The following is a 17,942-nucleotide window of genomic DNA, read 5'->3' as shown; positions in this document are numbered from 1 at the left end:
AATAGGAAAAGGGAGACCACAGACTGAGAGAAGATATCTAATATATATACAAAATACATATGTGTATTTGTGTGTATACCCAATATTATGTGTATACATGTATGTATACATATATGTGTATACATATATGTATTTATATGTATATGTGTGCATATATACATATAGGACATATGTGTGTATCATATTTCATATATATCTGAAAAAGGACATGTATGGAACATATAAAGAACTCTTAGATGTCAGTAAGAAGAAGAGAAACAACTCAATTTTTAAATGAACAAAAGGTTTGAATAGGAACTTCACAAAGGAGGATACACAAAAGGCCAATTGTACACGAAAACATGGTCAACACCACGAGTCATCAGACAAATACAAATTAAAAGCACAATGAGATATCCCTTCACAACCCACTAGAATGGCTGAGATGAAAGAGTAACCACACCAAGTGTTGGTGAGCATGGGAAAAACTGGAAGTCTCTTACAATGCTGATACACACACAAACTTGTATACAATGTTCATAAAACCTTTATTCATAATAGCTACAAACAGAAACCTACTGCTCATCATAGGCAAATAGATAAACAAGTTGTACTATATCCATAAACTGGAATACTATTCAGCAATAAAATGAGCTACTAATGCATTCAACAACACGGATGGATCTCAGATTCAAAATATGCCAGGCACAAAAGTATATGCTGTGTGATACCATATATATGAGATTCTAGAAAAAAGGAAATATAATCTACAGTGATAAAAAGCAGATCAGGGTTGCTGGAGTTGGGGTTCAGAATGGATTGACTGTAAAAGGGTATATGGAAAATTTTGGAGGTGATGGAAATGTTTTGTAATATGGTGGTTACAGAGGTGTATGTATACATCTGTCAAAACTCTAAAATGTACACTACACTTCAAAGAATCACATTTTAGTGTATGTAAATAATAATGTTGATTTTGACACAATAAGGTTGATTTTTTAAAAACTTGCTTCTTTCAAAAAGTAGTCTTAATGTTTGCTTATAGTGCTGGTATAGGTGTGTCATTCATTGAATCAATTCACAAAATTTTAGATTGGAAAATTAGGCAGACATGGAGCCAATATAATAGCCATAGTCTCCAAAATTGACTGAACTGCTTTTACTAAATTTGCTTTGAAAGAAGTTCTGTGAAGAAAAAGTCTCTCTGATCCAGTAGATTGTAGAAAAAGACTGGATCCTCTACCTGTACAGTCACATTATATTTACCATAAATTTGGTTCTGAAAATCCTATGAGGAATACCTAGTGGAACACAGTTTGGGAAATTCTATATTAGTTGATCAATGTAAATCTGGAGGGAAGTGTCTTAGAGTTTTTAATCATCCATATACGTTTTTTATCTTAAAAAGGGTGGTTTACTATGTAACATTTTCCACATGTATTTGAGCACAGTACTCATTTTCAGCTGCCTATTATAAAATTGGTGTTCCATTCCATTTTCTTACAAAAATAATTTTTTTAGGGTTCTTACAAAGAGCTTGGTCCTTGACTCTATCCTTAAAAACAACTTGGCCAAATGGCAAAAGCTAGATTGTCAAATTTTTAGATGACACAAACTATTTTTTTTAATGATAATCTATGTAAATATTACAGAGTTTGAATTTACTAAGATCTTGGATAGGCAATATGGATTAGATTTAAAAAAACTATTAGGTTTGGAAAATCAATTAGTTAAAATATATATGTTTTGTGGGGGACAGAGGAGAGCAGGCTTTGGAGTTTTAGTTGACAATAAACTCAACCAAAAGTATAATATTGCACCATTAAAAAACAATTCATCCTTAGTCCACACTATTAAAAGAATGATGTCAAGAACAAAAAGAGAACCATTATAAATAAGTACCACTGTAGATCTACAAGACAGAGAAAGATCTGAGAATAATGCCAAAGGAATAGTGTCCAAAATCTGGGGAAAAGAACATGCCATCATTATAGTATTTGCCTCCAAATACGTGGGGAAATTTCATGGAATGTCATTCAAGCATCTCGATTGCCAGATTCTAGACCTATTTTTAAAAGCTCCAATTGAACCTAACTAGGCCTATTTTAATTAGAAATTTGTTCACAAAATCCACAGAACATGGGAAGACCAGGTTCAGAAAGGATGGCGGGAACTCAGGGACAGTGTGACCAGAAGCCCAGTGGGGGTCACACACAGGACAAACCTTGTCCCTACAGCCCTGCCTCTATCATTAATGGTGAATGACCAGCACCCATCCCATGTTCTTGCATTTGCAGCACTCACTCACAATTCAACACCGCACTTGATGGCAAAAAATTTGGACCCAAATCATGTGCCTGGCCCTGGTTGGATTTATTCTGAGTTCTTCCAAAAACCAGAAATAGCAGTAATGAGATGGTTATTGGCCTAGGACCCTAGGATATCCCTAGGGATATCCCTGCTTGAAGAAGGGGTTTATACTAAATGAACTTTTATCAAAGATTCTTTCTCAATTTGGAAAGGGGATAATTACTCAGTCTCATTCAGTGAGAACTTTAAAATCAATAATGGAATAAAATTTTTAAAAAATAAAATAAAATAAAATAAAATAAAATAATAAAATAAAAGACAAACAAGATTTTAGGAATGGAATGCACCTTAGAGGTAATCTATAACAATTAATCTTTATCAACATGGAAAGTGGGACTTAGAATAATCACATGAATTTTTTTCACAGATTCTCAGTGAATGAAAAGTGTAGGGGCCAAGGGCAGGCTTCCCCAAGATGGGCCATTTTGGCATGAAGACAATTTTGAGTTAAAAGCAATCAAACCCCAAATGACTAAGAAAAAGCTGTTTACCATTCCACAGCTGCCTAAAAGAATTTCAATAGAGGACCTGCTCTAGGACTGCTCTAGAACTATCACCATAGATAATGACATTATAATACAAACTAGGTATGGTAGACAGGGAAGAACCTAGCAAGTCCTGTTTGATCAAAGTCTTCTGTGTGTGTCCCACTCTTTCTGTGTGGCCCTATGAACTTTTGCTAACCAAACATTTACTTTTTCATCTTCCTGTGAATTGCATTCTTTCCCTTTTGAAGTCTCAGACTCCTACCCTCTCTTCTTCCTAGTTCAGAGTGACATATATACCTCATTGTGCCTGATTGTCTTTGGAATTTTCATGTCTATGTGGATTCCTTATTTATACAAAATTAAATTTGATTTTCTGCTGTTAATCGGTCTCATGCTGATTTGATTCTTAGTCTGGCTAGAAGGACCTTAAAGGGCAGAGGAAATTCTTCCTCCCTGGCAGTATCAGAAGAAACATAGAACCCAGGATCTCCATGCCTTTAACCTATCCATCTCTATTATAAAATATAGCTTCCTGGAGCACCTTGGTGGCTCAGTTGGTTGAGCGTCTGGCTCTTGGTTTCAGCTCAGATCATGCTCTCACCATTCGTGAGTTCAAGCCCAGCATTGGGCTCTGCGCTAACAGTGCAGAGCCTGCTTGGAGTTCTCTGTCTCTCTCTCTCTCTCTCTCTGTTAAAATAAATAAATAAAAATTAAATACTGCTTCCTTTTTCAACTGGAAATCTCACTAATATAAATATACTGAGATCCCCATGTCGACGTATTGTTGTTAACAGAATGAATGTGAACACAGAAAAGTATGATCATGTGGGGGCAGGGAGGAAGTTAAGGGGGGAGGTAAAGACAAGATAAAAAAATCCATTCAAACCTAAATGAATTTCTTTTTCTGATATGACCTCTAATTTGCCAGCATGTCCTTGGTTTTGATGCTAACCTTTTCTGGTAATTAAAGTTTGAGTGTTTAAGGAAAAACAATGCCTTTAACTATTAGCAAGACCTTAGGAAAATGTCACTGTGAAGGCAAATTATTTTTCATCTGCTTAGTAAACTTTTTGACTGATGAAAAATCAATCTTTCACCAATTCTTCTTTCGGGTGTTGTGTGTCTGATATGTCTCCTATGTCATCTGGAAACAACAGTTTAAATACTACTTTAATGAGAAAAATCACCCATGGCCAGTCTGCTACTGCCTTAAATGGATTTGTGGCTGATAAGTGACTGATAAGATGTTTGCTTGAAACATTTTTGGAAGGACAAATCCATTATTTGTTGCCACTTTTTTCAAGGTCCATGGAGAAATTAGCTTTAATTAGTCCTTTGGTTGCCAGAACACAGCAAATCCTCCTTTTTCTTGAGAAAGAAGGGCAAACATACTAGACACTGATTTTGTTCAATTCTTTAATAAATCAAAATATTGAAACTAGTGGTTAAACCATGAGACAGCATTCTCTGAATGACAGAGTATATTACATTAATTCTTTCTCCTTATTGTAGAGGCAGAAAAAAATAAGGATTTCCTTAAATGTTGTGTCAAATATCAAGATAAAACATGGAAACTTCGGTCATTCAGATACTTCATGTATATGTCAAATCTAGCCTCCCACTTGCTTTCAAATTGATATAGGGTATAGATTCTCTAACTTCTCCCATCTTGAAACATAGAATCTTTTAGCAACCAAGGGTATAACATAACCCAGAAACATTCATTTAAAAGAAAATCAAAAGAGGGGTGCCTGGGTGGCTCAGTTGGTTAAGCGGCCAACTCCTGATTTTGGCTCAGGTCATGATCTCACACTTTGTGGGTTCAAGCTCTGAGTCAGTCTCTGCACTGACAGTGCAGATTCTCTCTCTCCCTCTCTCTCTCTGCCCCTCCCTGTTCAGGCTCTCTTTCTCTCTCTGCAGATAAATAAACGTTAAAAAAAAACTTAAAAAACAAAGAAAATCAAAAGAAAAATAAGAAAGAAGAATAAAGGACATTGATGGACAGGGAAAAAGAGGCTATGCAAAAATTGAAGCCCCTCATCACTATTATAGTTCTCTCTGCATGATTTCTGGGTTCATTTTCTTTAAAAAATTTTTTATTTAATGTGTATTTCTTTTTGAGACAGAGAGAGACAGAGAGTGAGAAGGGCAGAGAGAGGGGGAGACACAGAATCTGAAGCAGGGTCCAGGCTTGGAGCTGTCAGCACAGAGCCTGATGCGGGGTTTGAACTGCCAAACCCAGGAGATTGTGACCTGAACAGGAGTCAGACACTTAACCGACTGAGCCACCCAGGCACCCTTGGGTTCATTTTCTAATAGCAACTCGACAATCCTCTCTTCTGTTGATCAGCATCTCTATTAGAGGCACCTCTTCTTCTCAGACTCTGAATCTTACCATTTGGCTGATTCTAGACATGATTTTCAGTGACATCCTGTTTCCCACCCCATAATATCACAGGTCAGAAGGGCTATCATTGCTGTTTCTTAGCTAGCTCAGTCTTCTTAGAGCAGAGCTCACATTGTGCAAGTCTCCATCCAGACTTCTAAGCAACCAACTTCTTTCACCATTAATTCACCCTGGAGTGTTGGTCATGACATCTCTCTTTACATCCCTGATATTTCAAGAAGAGATGCTCATACTGAACTAACTCTGGGAACCATCTGGAAGGAAGTGTTTGCATAACCCTTTTCAAAATAACATCATGGCAGGGTTCCCAATTCACAGCCACAACATCCTGTGGAATCAGCTAAACTGTTTAAAAAGCCAACAACCAATTTGAATTAGAACAATTCCATGGGGGCTCAAGGCAGGAACCTATTTATTCCTAGAATCTAGGATAGAAGATTGGTATTCTTACATCATGACCCAGACAGATCTGAAACAAGTTTGACCCCCTCTCCTCAAAACCTCACTTAACAGAAGTATGGCTTTTTCTCCATTCTATTGCATTTTAATGCTAGTCGTGACCAATTAAACTGTTTCCATGATCCATTAATTGGTCACGACCTGTAATCTAAAAAGCACTGCTCTAGAGCATGGAGAATTTCTCTCCTAATCTGAGGTCATTTCCAACGCCCGTGTTTTAGAGATTCTAAAGCACTGCTCTACACGAGGGCCACCTGAGACACTATAAAAGTTAAGGTGGCTCAGTCCCCTGACTGGAGAACCAGATTCAACTGGTACCAAGCAGCAGTCATTTGTAAAAGTCTCTAAGTATTTCTAATGTGTGGCCAGGATTAGGAACCATTGCTTTAGTGTAGAGCAACTAATAAGAAAACCTACAAGATCCCTTATTGCAGTACACTTGTCCAAAGAATCTCTCCTTGTAAAGTCATTTTACGTACTACAAATTTGTCACTCCATAGGTTGTTTATCAGTTTGCCACATTCAGTACAGGATGATCTTTAAAGCACTTTACAATCTCTTGTTTTTCCACTTGAGCAGCAGAATTCTTAAAGGCCAGGAACCCTGAGCGCTTGGCCTCTTGCCTTGGACACCACGTGGAGGCAGGCACGGTTATTACAGAGCCGCCTCTGGTCTGTGTGACCTTTCCCCTAGTAAGCTTAATTTCCATGAACAGAAACTAGATGCCTGAGAGCTGACGCATGGAAAGTGACTGCTGGGCCATAGCAGTGACCCTTCACCTACTAAACTTCCCCTTGTTGACTCCATCCCCAGCCGGAACAGCCCAGGCTGTGGGTGTGGGACCGACCTTTCACCCACTTAACGGGAGAGAGGCCCTGCATCTGCGAGCTTCTGCAGGATGGGCTGTATTTCTTCCTTCCAACACAATGTTGATGCAAACCCAGCGGCAGAGAGTTACTTAATTTTTATTTTCAAACAAGAAGTGTAACTATGAATTAGGGCTCTGGCAGAAAAAAACAATCCTTTTGTTCCAATAGGCAGTGCATTTTGAGGTGCCTGTTTGCTGCAAGAAGCCGTGGGAGAACCCTATTGCAAAAGGGCTGAAAGAAAGAACACAGACGAGTGAAACACGGCCAGGCCCCTTTCTTCCACCAAGAGCATAAACATGTCACCCGAACTCAGCATTGCCCGATGTTCCCGGATGTTCCTGTTTATTTTCCAAAAGATTGAAAGCAGAAAGGAATGTGTGTCTTTAACGTGTGATTACTGTTAAAGCTCAAGAGAGTATAGTTTTCTCTCCAGTGAAGTCTACCTGATGCTGTACATATGAAGGACACCAGAAAAAAAAAGTCAGCATCCTTGAAGAAACAAGCTGTTGAGTTTCCAACATCTTTTTGGTTTGTTTTTGAGCTCAGTTTTACACAGTTTCCTGGTGTGGGCCAGGAGGACAAATAGGCATTGTTAGTTCTAAAGAGTCAGAAAGGCTAATGTAAAAAGTCTTAGACTTCCCAAACCCCAGAAGAGTGTGGCAAAGATTCCCGTTTAAACTGAGATTTAGAAAACTCATGTTTCCTACTAGCTATGTGTCCTGGGTGACTTAATGACTCCCCTGCCTCAGTTTTTCCTCTGCACGTGAAAGTGCTGGATGAAATGAAGGACTGTCATGTTTGCAGTTAACAGTTTGTCACTCAGGAGCAGCTTTTCCCAAAGGAAAAAGGAGGGTGGAGGCAGGGGTTGCAGGCCGAAAAGTGGAGGCTGCTTGGACCTCTAGCCCTGGAATAACCAGGGGTTGCATCTTCCAAACCCCACTCACTGATTCACCGGTCTTTAGAGTGCTATACTAAGAATTCTGGGCCAAACCAGACCAAACAGGAAAGGATGTTATGATCTATTGGTGGTGGTGTTGGCCACCGCTGGAGAGGGAAGAACTTGTACAACGTGTGCTTGCTTAAACTAGTTATTTTCAAACAAACACAGTTTTAGTATGACATCTGGCTGGCTGTCCTTTTAACTGCTAAGCATCGTGAAAAAGAAAAACCACAGGCCCAAAACAGCCTCACGAAGACTGAGTTCCCAAACCCGGACTTAGTATCTAACCTAATTGCAATTTCAGTCTCCCCAGAAATGCAGTCTTAACCCCGGACAGTCAGGAGTTTCCCTTCAGTGAAAACGAGTCTGCCACTTGGGCTCTCTTCATCCCCGCCAGGCTCCCCCAAGGAAGATGAGGTGATCTGCATGATAAGACAGACCCCTGGCTTTTCCCTCCACTGGAATCCTTTTCCTTTGCTAGGTACTTTCTGTCCCCAGGCTCTTTCTATAAAAGCCTTCCATTTTGTGCAAGTCCTCAGAGCTTCCCTCTACTTGCTAGATGGGATGCTGTCCAGTTCATGAATCATGTAATAAAACCAAATAGATCTTCACAATTTACTCAGTTGGAATTGTGTTTTTCTAGCAGCATATAGACAAACAATGCATTGCACATACTAATAGGCCAGTACCCAAGAATTGATTGAATTAACCAGGCAATAAGGAATGTGTGTATCCCTGACTAATTTTTCTCATGTTTAAGTGGATATTCAGTGAGATGTTGACATGGTTTTGACCACCCCTTGCAGTGGGTTAAGCAAAGAAATCACAAACGGAAGTGACCTCTAAAATTTGTCTTCCAGATGACCTGGTGCCTGATTTGTGTTCCTTTTATTGTCTGGAACCCAATCAGCTCTACACAAACCAAGGCTGAACTTTAGTTTTCACTTTTAGTGCTTTGATTTTCCAAACGAGAGATTCCTGTTTGGATACTGTGTGTGGTGAGGGGCTAGGAGCGAATGAGGATTAGAAGGAGAAGAAATGTCCTACTTGGTGATAATCTCAGGAAATTTAGGCAATGATCAGTAATCAGAGAAAAGGAAGAAGCCACAGGCATGGAAGTAAAGTTTCAGCTGACTGTAGTTCAATGTCAGTCCACAGAAGGCAATGGGCAGGGATGATAAGGGAGAGAAAGAGCTAATTTTGGGCTCTTCAGGCCTGGAAACTCCACGCCTCTCAGTATACCCAGTGGGGTTAGAACAGAAGGCAGGAGAGCACAGATCCAATTCCCTGTCCTGATTCTGCCTTCCAGTTCGGTCAAAAGCCTATTCTGAATGGATATTTGCCAAATACTTTCACCTATTCTTTTGCTACATTTCAACTTTTGAAATAACATGTTTTTCTTTTTTTCTCTTTATTTTTTTGATCTTTACCTATTTTTAAGAGACAGAGAGACAGAGTGCCAGCAGGAGAGGAACAGAGAGAGAGAGGGAGACACAGAATCCGAAGCAGGCTCTAGGCTCTGAGCTGGGGCTGACGCGGGGCTCAAACTCACGAACTATAAGTTCATGACCTGAGCCTAAGTCAGACGCTCAACTGACTAAGCCACCCAGGCACCCCACATTTGTTTTTCTTATAATTAATAAGTACACATGTTTCATCGTTTAACATTTGGAAAGGCACAAGAAAAATAAATGTAAACACTAATATATTTACCCCCCCACCCACCACCCGCAATAACCACTATGGACATTTGGGGGGTATTTTCTTTATACATATGTTTGTTCATATGTCTGTGCATATAAGTACTAAAAATATTAACCATGTATGTTAACATTTCTTATTATCCCATGACCCCTTCCCTCTTTGGGCAGCTGGACCATGATTCACAAAGGAAGCCAAAAATACCTATACATGTTTGGGACATCTGTTTTACTGAGGTATTATGACACATGTTTTCTTTTTCTCAGATCCATAAAAACCTATGTATGGTTTCTATAATCTACCCACTAATCCCCTTTTAAGTTTCATTTGAGCTCTTGTCAAGTTTTCTTCAACTTTTTTTTCTCTTTTGCGACCCCCAAACCAGAGATTCTCTTTTAGTTCAATAAGTAATAGGTAATCACCTTGATGTGATTTATTGTGTATTTATTATGCTCCAAATCTCTTCAAGGCTTAGGCCTTTGAAACTCATTTTCTTTACCAAAACACAGCAAGGGTAGAAATGGCTGCAGGTGGAATGAGGCAGACAGGCCTAAATCAGCCTTCTAGAGTTTTCTGCAGCCCAATGTGCACAGTCATAACAAAGGGGCACTGAAGAGGATGGGATATGAGACGATGGTCCAGTATGTTTCAAGAACAACAGAATGAAATGGTCCCCATGCACCCCAGAGTAGATAAGGGCTACACACAGAGAGAGAGAACTAGACTCAAATAGGTCTTTTGGATGGGAATGAAGGATAATGGAGCTGCAATTTGCATTAACCAACTATCTAGGACCAGATTCAATGAGAAACATCTCAGTGGATGCTAGCATGGCTAGATGACACCAAGCACTTGATGTCCACTTGCCTTGATACTTTGGGCCTATATGAGCTACTGGGAACACAGATGCAGTCTTGGGGGAAAGCATGGTAAAATCCTACATTAACTAAAGGGTCTCAGAATAGACATTAAACTGACGTATAGGAAAGCAAAAGGAAAAATGTCAACAACTGCATATTTGGACTGAAATTTGTACATACTTTATATATTTAGAATGATTTAACTAGGATTGATTCACCCAGTAGGTGAAACAGAGAGAGAGTTAGGAGTTTTCCTAAGACTATAATCATGGTGTTGGACCATGGAGTCCACACTGGGTAAGAAGAGAAGAGATGGCATATAAAGTATGAAAAAAAGGCAAAACAGGAGTTTCGGTGAGTTTGATAGGCGAGTCAAACACTGTAGGAGAATGGGAGGTGGCATACAGGAAATGACATGTTTGTTTTTGATATTTTGGATGTGGTGGTATTATTCGTGAAGAAAAGTTCTAAGGTGTGGTTATGGAAATGGATAACTAAGACGAACTGTAGATAGATATTGATAAGTTGAAGAGATGGATGAATCGAGGTGTGAAAGTATAGGTGGATCATTCACAGTGATGTTGAAATCAACAAGAATGATGACAGGAATCATGCTGTTAAGGAAGTAACCAAGTACTCGATAAAGGGCAGTGATAAAAAGGTAGCTAGTGGTGTTACTTGATCTTGGACCTTGTCTTCAAAGGTCCAGTGATTTTAAAGGAGAATGGCTGAGTAATGTTTTGAATGCAGAGACAAAGCAAACCAGGTGTGGGAAGAGGATGATACCTATCTTGCCTTCAGGCCACGAAATACTTGGGAGTTGAGAAGAAAAGCCATCTACACTTAACAAGTTGTATAAGACAGGGGTGCTGGGTGGCTCAGTCGTTAAGCATCTGACTCTTTTTAATTTTTTTTAACATTTACTTATTTTTGAGAGACAGAGACAGAGCATGAGCAGGGGAGGGACAGAGAGAGAGAGAGAGAGGGAGACACAGAATTTGAAGCAGGCTCCAGGCTCTGAGCTGTCAGCACAGAGCCTGACATGGGGCTCAAACTCACGAACTGTGAGATTATGACCTGAGCTGAAGTCGGATGCTTAACCGACTGAGCAACCCAGGCGCACCAATTAAGCATCTGACCCTTGGTTTCAGCTCAGGTCATGATCTCATGGTTCCTGAGCTCAAGCCTCAGGTCAGCCTCTGCACTGACAGTGGGAAGCCTACTTGGGACTCTCTCTCTCTCTCTTTCTCAAAATAAATAAATAAACTCAAAAAAAAAAAAAGTTTTGTGAGCCACGATGTTCACAAGTTGTGAGGAGAATATAAAGGGAATAGTCAAAGAAGAAACTGGGGATGTAAGAAGTTTGAAGACTAATGCTGAGTTCCAGAAGGCAAAACAGATATCCTTTGAAGATGAGCAAAGAGAGTGAGACGTTAAGTCACAAATCAATCAGGAGAAGAAACTAGTCAAAGTTGGATGAACTGAGGGGAAGAAATGTCAAGTCTTACCTGAGTTAAATCAGGACTTGAGGCATGAGAGGACTGGTCCTGGTAGACTCTGAGGTCCTACAGTACAACATAGAGCCTAGAGAGCCACTTAGCTGAACTATGTAAAACCAGATGGCCACTATTCACTGTTGTACCTAGATATGTTATGACAGCCTGGAGAAGAAGGGTCCTGAAAATGATCCCATCAGGAACACAGGCTTAGGAAGACCTGAGTCAATATTCTCTCCAGGGGAAAACAATCTCACAGGGGAAGTAATGATGCCTCTTCCTTGGTTAAGAGATAGTAAGACAGAAACAGCAGTGGCACAAGAAGAGGATAAGAATAAGACGGTGAGAATGAAAGAACTAATGAAGTAGGGGATCTAGGGGTAAAAGGGGTAAGGAAAAAATGGAAAGTAGCAGGTGAATGACCTATCATTAGCAAAAGGTGTCGTTACAGCCGGAAGATCTTCGTGAAAGCCACAAAAGAACTAGAAAGAGTGAGGAAATGAGCCAAATTGAAAGAAAAAAAAAAAAAGACAATGAGTTAGGATCAAGGAAAAGGAAATCACTCTGGCTTTCACGTTTTCGGGGATGAGGCTGTCCCCACTGGTGATCAGGCACGTGAAAGGGACATTGGTAACAGAAATGCAATGGGTGTCAAATCACTGAGATTAAAGAGTTCAAGGAACTAGGAGGACAGAGAGCTAAACAATTCATCCACCTGGCCTTTGAATTTGCCTAGGATCTGCTTTCCAGATCCCCAATTCTGCCTTTCAATTTAGTGACAGTAGTCCAACATACCCATTGCTGGACCATCATCATCACTGCATGGCATTTATTTCTCAAAATGCTCTCACCACTGTACCCTCCTGAACCCCTGCACTCAGGGATAATATAGTCATGCTGGAACTGGCAGTCATGCAGTTAGCAATAATGATGGTCTAGGTCCTAGGTGCTTTCAGTCCACTGTGTCTTCATCCATAATCCCCTGGGAGAAGAAAAAAGTAAGGTCAAATAAGTGAAGGGGGACAACCTTTCCCAGAACAGTGTATTTTATATATTGTTCATTGGCCAAGCACTATTCTTGGCTTTAGTGTATAAAGCACTAGGTCATACAGCATGGACAATGTAATACAGAGGTATAAAGTAAGAAGTGAGAGTTATTGCCCAATTATACACGCCTTCAATATCATGATTGGGTGTTGGGTGTGGTTCCTTCCCGGTCTCTTTACATGCATACATCAACCTATATTCACATATATAGTTTTTCTTTTTTTTTTCCTAAATAAAAATTTGACCTTAGTATATACATGTTGGTCAATGTTATGTTTTACAATTAACAAAATATAGAGGACAATTTTCTAACATAGATGATGTCAGTCTAGGTCCTCTGGTAAGCAGATGCTGAGAGAGTAGTACAAGAGGGTCTGAGTTTTTTGATTTGGGCTTTTTGGGGATTTTGGAGGTTTGGAGAGAAACAAAAGCATACATTCACCAAATCAGTGGCCGTATAATATGTACCTGGAGCCATATTAATCTGCTTTAGCACAAATACCATGTGTAACACAGCAGGGTTCCGACTCCATTGGTTTATAATAGTCTAGGGTAATTTTCAAGGAATCACCCAGTTTCCACAGATGAATTCAGTACACATATGATGGAACCAACCCTCCTGAAATACTTATAAGGATGGAACTAATCTCCATCATTCCCCACAGGATACTCTATTGGCTTCTGTTTGCTACCTTCTTTGGGGCCAATTTCAGAAGTTTATATTTGGCCCTCCCCACTATGACAGCTCTCTAACCTGACAGTCCACGGACCTGATGTGGGATTTTTCCAAATGCCAATTGCCATGTTTGTAAATCCCAGTTATATATATATTCCAGGAGCAGGTGAACGACCTCTGTCTCTGCCCAGCGCAGGACTCCTCTAATGGAATGCCTGCTCTGGAGCTCCCAGCTGGGTTGGCTGAGGGATGGCCTGTGAAAGGCTAAGAGGGAGGAAGCAGTATTGGATAGAGAAAGCTGGCAGACGGTGGGGCATAGGTGACATCTGTGGAAGGAAAGGGGGAGCAGGAAGCAGAATTGAGCTGGGACAGACTCACACCACAATGCAAATGTGACAAAGGCATGGCCAACCAGAAGAGGTCCTCGGAGCAAAGAATTCCCATTAGCAGAGTCCCCATTGAGAAGAAATGGCCAGCCGAGGTACTTATCTATCACTGGAGGCCACGTGGGAAGAATATGGCCTTGGCTCAAATACTGCACGGATCCCACAGGTGCTGCAGCAGGATGCTGTCAGCCAACTGCCTCCTTGCAATTAACAGTTGGTATTTTAGTGCACCGGCCTGTCGTTTACTTTTATCCGTTCCCTCTTGAGAAAACACGTCATTTTCAAAATTTTGTTCTTACAGGCAATACTGCAATGAACAATCTTGTACACCTATCTTTATGCTCTCTATTGGTAAAACTCTAGGATATGTTTCTACAAGTGAAATGACTGAAACATGTGGTGACTATCCTTACAATTTTTATAGATTCTGATAGTAGCCTTCCAAAAAAAATCGCCAATTATGCACTCCCACAAATAGTATAGGAGAATGCTTATTTCCCCAAGACTTGCCAACATGAAAAGCTGTTATTAGTCTTTTTCATCATTTGCCAATCTGCTGGAAGAACTCTAATGTATCATTATCTTATTACTTTTTGTTTTCCTACTCACTCATTAGTTCGAGCATATTTCTATATGTTCATTACACATTTGCTTTCTCCTTTAGTTAATTTTTTAATGTTTTGGGTTTTTTTTTTTTGTTTTTTTTTGAGGTGGGGAGGGGCACAGAGAGAGAAGGACAGAGGATCTGAAGAAGGCTCTGTGCTGACAGGAGAGAGCCGGATGCGGGGCTCGAACTCATGAACCATGAGATCGTGACCTAAGCCAGTCGGAAGATTAGCTGACTGAACCACCCGGATGCCCCTCTTTAGTTAATTTTTAAATTCCTTTCTTCCTTTATTGGTTTCTCAACACAAATATCAGACACAATTAAGAAATTTCTTGGGTGGTGGAGAGAAAGAATACTTAGCCCATATTTGGGGCTGAAGCAAATATTCTTTCTTCCCCCAAAAGGCATGATGTGTTAGCTTCAGGATTCACTTGCTTGTTTTCTGATAACATTGAAGCTATAGGTGCCAAAAAGGAAAAATGAACTGTTTTACTTTGGTGTTACTTTAGTGGGGGGAAGGATTTTAACCTTTATAAGTGTAGAGGTGAAGAATGAAACCAAGGGCTTCTCCAGAAGGAAGTATTGTACATAGAAAAAAGAATGAGCTAGAGCTGTAGGCCGGTAGAACAGGGGAGCCTTGTGTAAAGGAACTGGCGAGAGGCTCCCCCATTTATCTTCACTTCTCAGTAATGGCCTAACAGCTTTTGATTCTCATCTTCTCTTCCCCAGTTACCACTAACATGACTGTTTCCCCAGTGGTTTCTCATTAGCTCAAAGTGTTCCCAAACAAACTCTCATTTTGTGTTCCCCCTCCTCAGTCAACTTACCCTTTCCTCCTGACCCTTTGACTTCCCTGCTTCTGTTAATGAAATCACCCCCTCCCAGTAGTATAGGGTTAGAACATCATAGAACTCTAATTCTTCTTTCTCAGATTTGCAAAAGCTGGAGATCCTACCAGTAAAATAGCTCTTTTCATTCTCTCTTCCCAGGACCCAATACCTTTCCTTTTTGTGTGCCTATGAGCTTCATTCGATCTTCATCTCAGACAACATGTCTACTCCTCCAAGGAAGTCTTTCCTGACCTCCCCCAGCCCCAACACATATCTTATAGATACCTCATTATTTTTTCTTTAGATTATTTACATGTCTTTCTCCCATTCTTGAAAACAGGGACTATGCTTTTTTTCATCTTTATTTCTCCAGCACCTATCATAGTGTCTGGTACAAAATGGGTGTTAAATGAAGTTCCGTTGCATTGAATTAACTGCTAACAAATTTGAGCTCCAACAGTTCCAATGTTGCCTACCTCAGGAATCTCAAAGTCCTCATACCAGCATTTAAGGCTTTCATGATATAACCCTAAGCTCCCATTTCCTCCTTCCTTTGGGTACTCATGATGGCAGCTAGACCAAACTAGTCATTATTTCTCCACTATATCCCTAGCTCCCACATCTGTGCTTTTGCTTAGGTTTAGACGTCCTTCCTCACTGTCTACCAATAATTTGCGCAAATCTTGCTCGTGTTTCTCAAGCCACCTCCAAAGCCAGTTCTTAGAAGAGGTGTTTTCTGATCCCCAACACCTGACTTACTTCCGTACACACCTGAGCACCATTATTATCACCATTAACATGACACATTGATCAAATCTCTTTTATAAACTATTTTTAAATGCATTTAATTGTAATATTTTTTTTGCTCCGAGGATTAAATGAAAGTCCCATGAATAAAAAAAAAAAAATGTTTCTTAATTGGCCATTGCTTTCCATCACCCATTATTAGCCTGAGAAACTTGAAAGATGTTTTCCCACCAACCAAAGCATCTAGTCCAACTCCTGGCACTAGGAGCCTCTAAAAATACCAATTACAAGAAACATCACAGACCAAATGGTGATTTAAGCCTTGCTTTCCCCAATCTCTTCATCAATATGCTTTCACCAATATTCCCTTCTCATTCCCCAAAAGAAGACTGCTCAATCTCCTAGAATTATCACTTTGTCAAAGAGACTTTTCTTGCCTACCAAATCTAAGATAGCTCCACCCCATTATATTTTTCATGTGCATTTTCTTCATAGCCCTCATTCTAATTTTATGCATATGCTTCTAGCCCATTTGTTTTTTAATGCCTATTTTTACCACAGATCTGTAATCTCCATGAAAGAATAGAACATGACTATTTTATTCTTTGCTGAAACAGCCATTTGTTAATTAATCATTTGTCTCTTACATGTTTTGTAAATAATTTCTCCAGATCTGCTAGTAGTTTTTTAACTTGAAATATTCTATATATATTCTCTCTATATATGTATATATATTCTATTATATATGTATGCATACACACAAGTTCTTTTTAAATATATATATCTTTAAAATATATTAAATACATATTACACATTAATATAATTATATATCATGTATATACATATATACAAATATATGTATATGCATATATATATTTAAATGCTCCAGTGCAATATGTCCTTAGAAGTGAAAAAATTGAAAACGCATCTCTTTAAGAGTCTTGAAGCATTTTGTCAAATTCCATATGTCTAGCCCTCTGACAAAAGTGTGGCTTGCATTCTTAAATCTCTACCAGTGGCCTCATGTTATTAGATTTTGCTGGGCAAGCTGAATAGAATTAACTTGACGCTATGTAAGCATACTTCTGAAAATTTCAGGAATCAGGTGCATCAAGCAGGGATGCTGTGTTCAGCACTGTGTACAAGGGGGAAGCTTTGGCCCTCCCCCCTGCTCATTAGCACCAAATCATTTGACAGTCCTCTCACGGTTTACCTTTACTTGAATGAATGCACAAATCTGTCCATCCCCATTGCCCTCAAATAATAATTCCCTTTACTTCCATAGCCACTGGATAACCTCCAGGATCTGTGGTCAGCCAGAGAATACAAGTGCCAGTGTCTTTCCAGGACACTCTGTAATCATGGTAATACATAGCATTTCAGCCAACTGTGTAAACAACTTTACCAGGCTATTCCAACCCAGTTATCATAAATGTTGCCAATTATAACAGTTTCTATCATAGAGAAATGACATAGAAGAATGTAATGCACTGTGTGAGTAACCTGGTAAATATTATTGGATGGGATGACATGGAGACAAAGTTTGGTGACCTCAGTACACACTTAGCCCTGAGCCATCATATGACTTCCCCTGATCTTTAATCATCCCACAACACACAGGAGAGTAGTGCTGGGTAAGACAGGAGAGCACTCAGTGGGGCTTTCCTAAATTAGACCTGCCTGTCATACATCATTCCCATTGTTTTTCCTCTGCAAATTAAAGAGTATAATTCTTTATAATATACATTTTTGCCTATTCCAAATCCCACATACATGGGAAGAAAAGCAAATGCATTCTTTCACTTCTGTTCTTAGGATGTAATACAGGGGGAAAAAGTGAGAAGGGATTTTTACCTTAAATTTACTTGCTTCATCAGAGAGAGTTTTACTTCATTGTCTGGCTTCTTGAACATGGTTTTTGTTTTGTTTTTCTTTTTTCCTTTTTCCTTTTCTCTCTTTCTCTTTTGGCTTCTCCAGCTATGCAAATATGGAATAAAGGATTCAGAGTACAAAAACCTATCTCCAGGAGCAGATGGGTGACTCAGTCGGATAACTGTCGGACTCTTGATCTCAGCTCGGG

The sequence above is a fragment of the Panthera uncia genome, chromosome A2, assembly GCF_023721935.1.
Source record: "Panthera uncia isolate 11264 chromosome A2, Puncia_PCG_1.0, whole genome shotgun sequence".
NCBI lineage: Eukaryota > Metazoa > Chordata > Mammalia > Carnivora > Felidae > Panthera > Panthera uncia.
The sequence above is the reverse complement of the archived record's forward strand: the minus strand, read 5'-3'. Positions refer to the sequence as shown.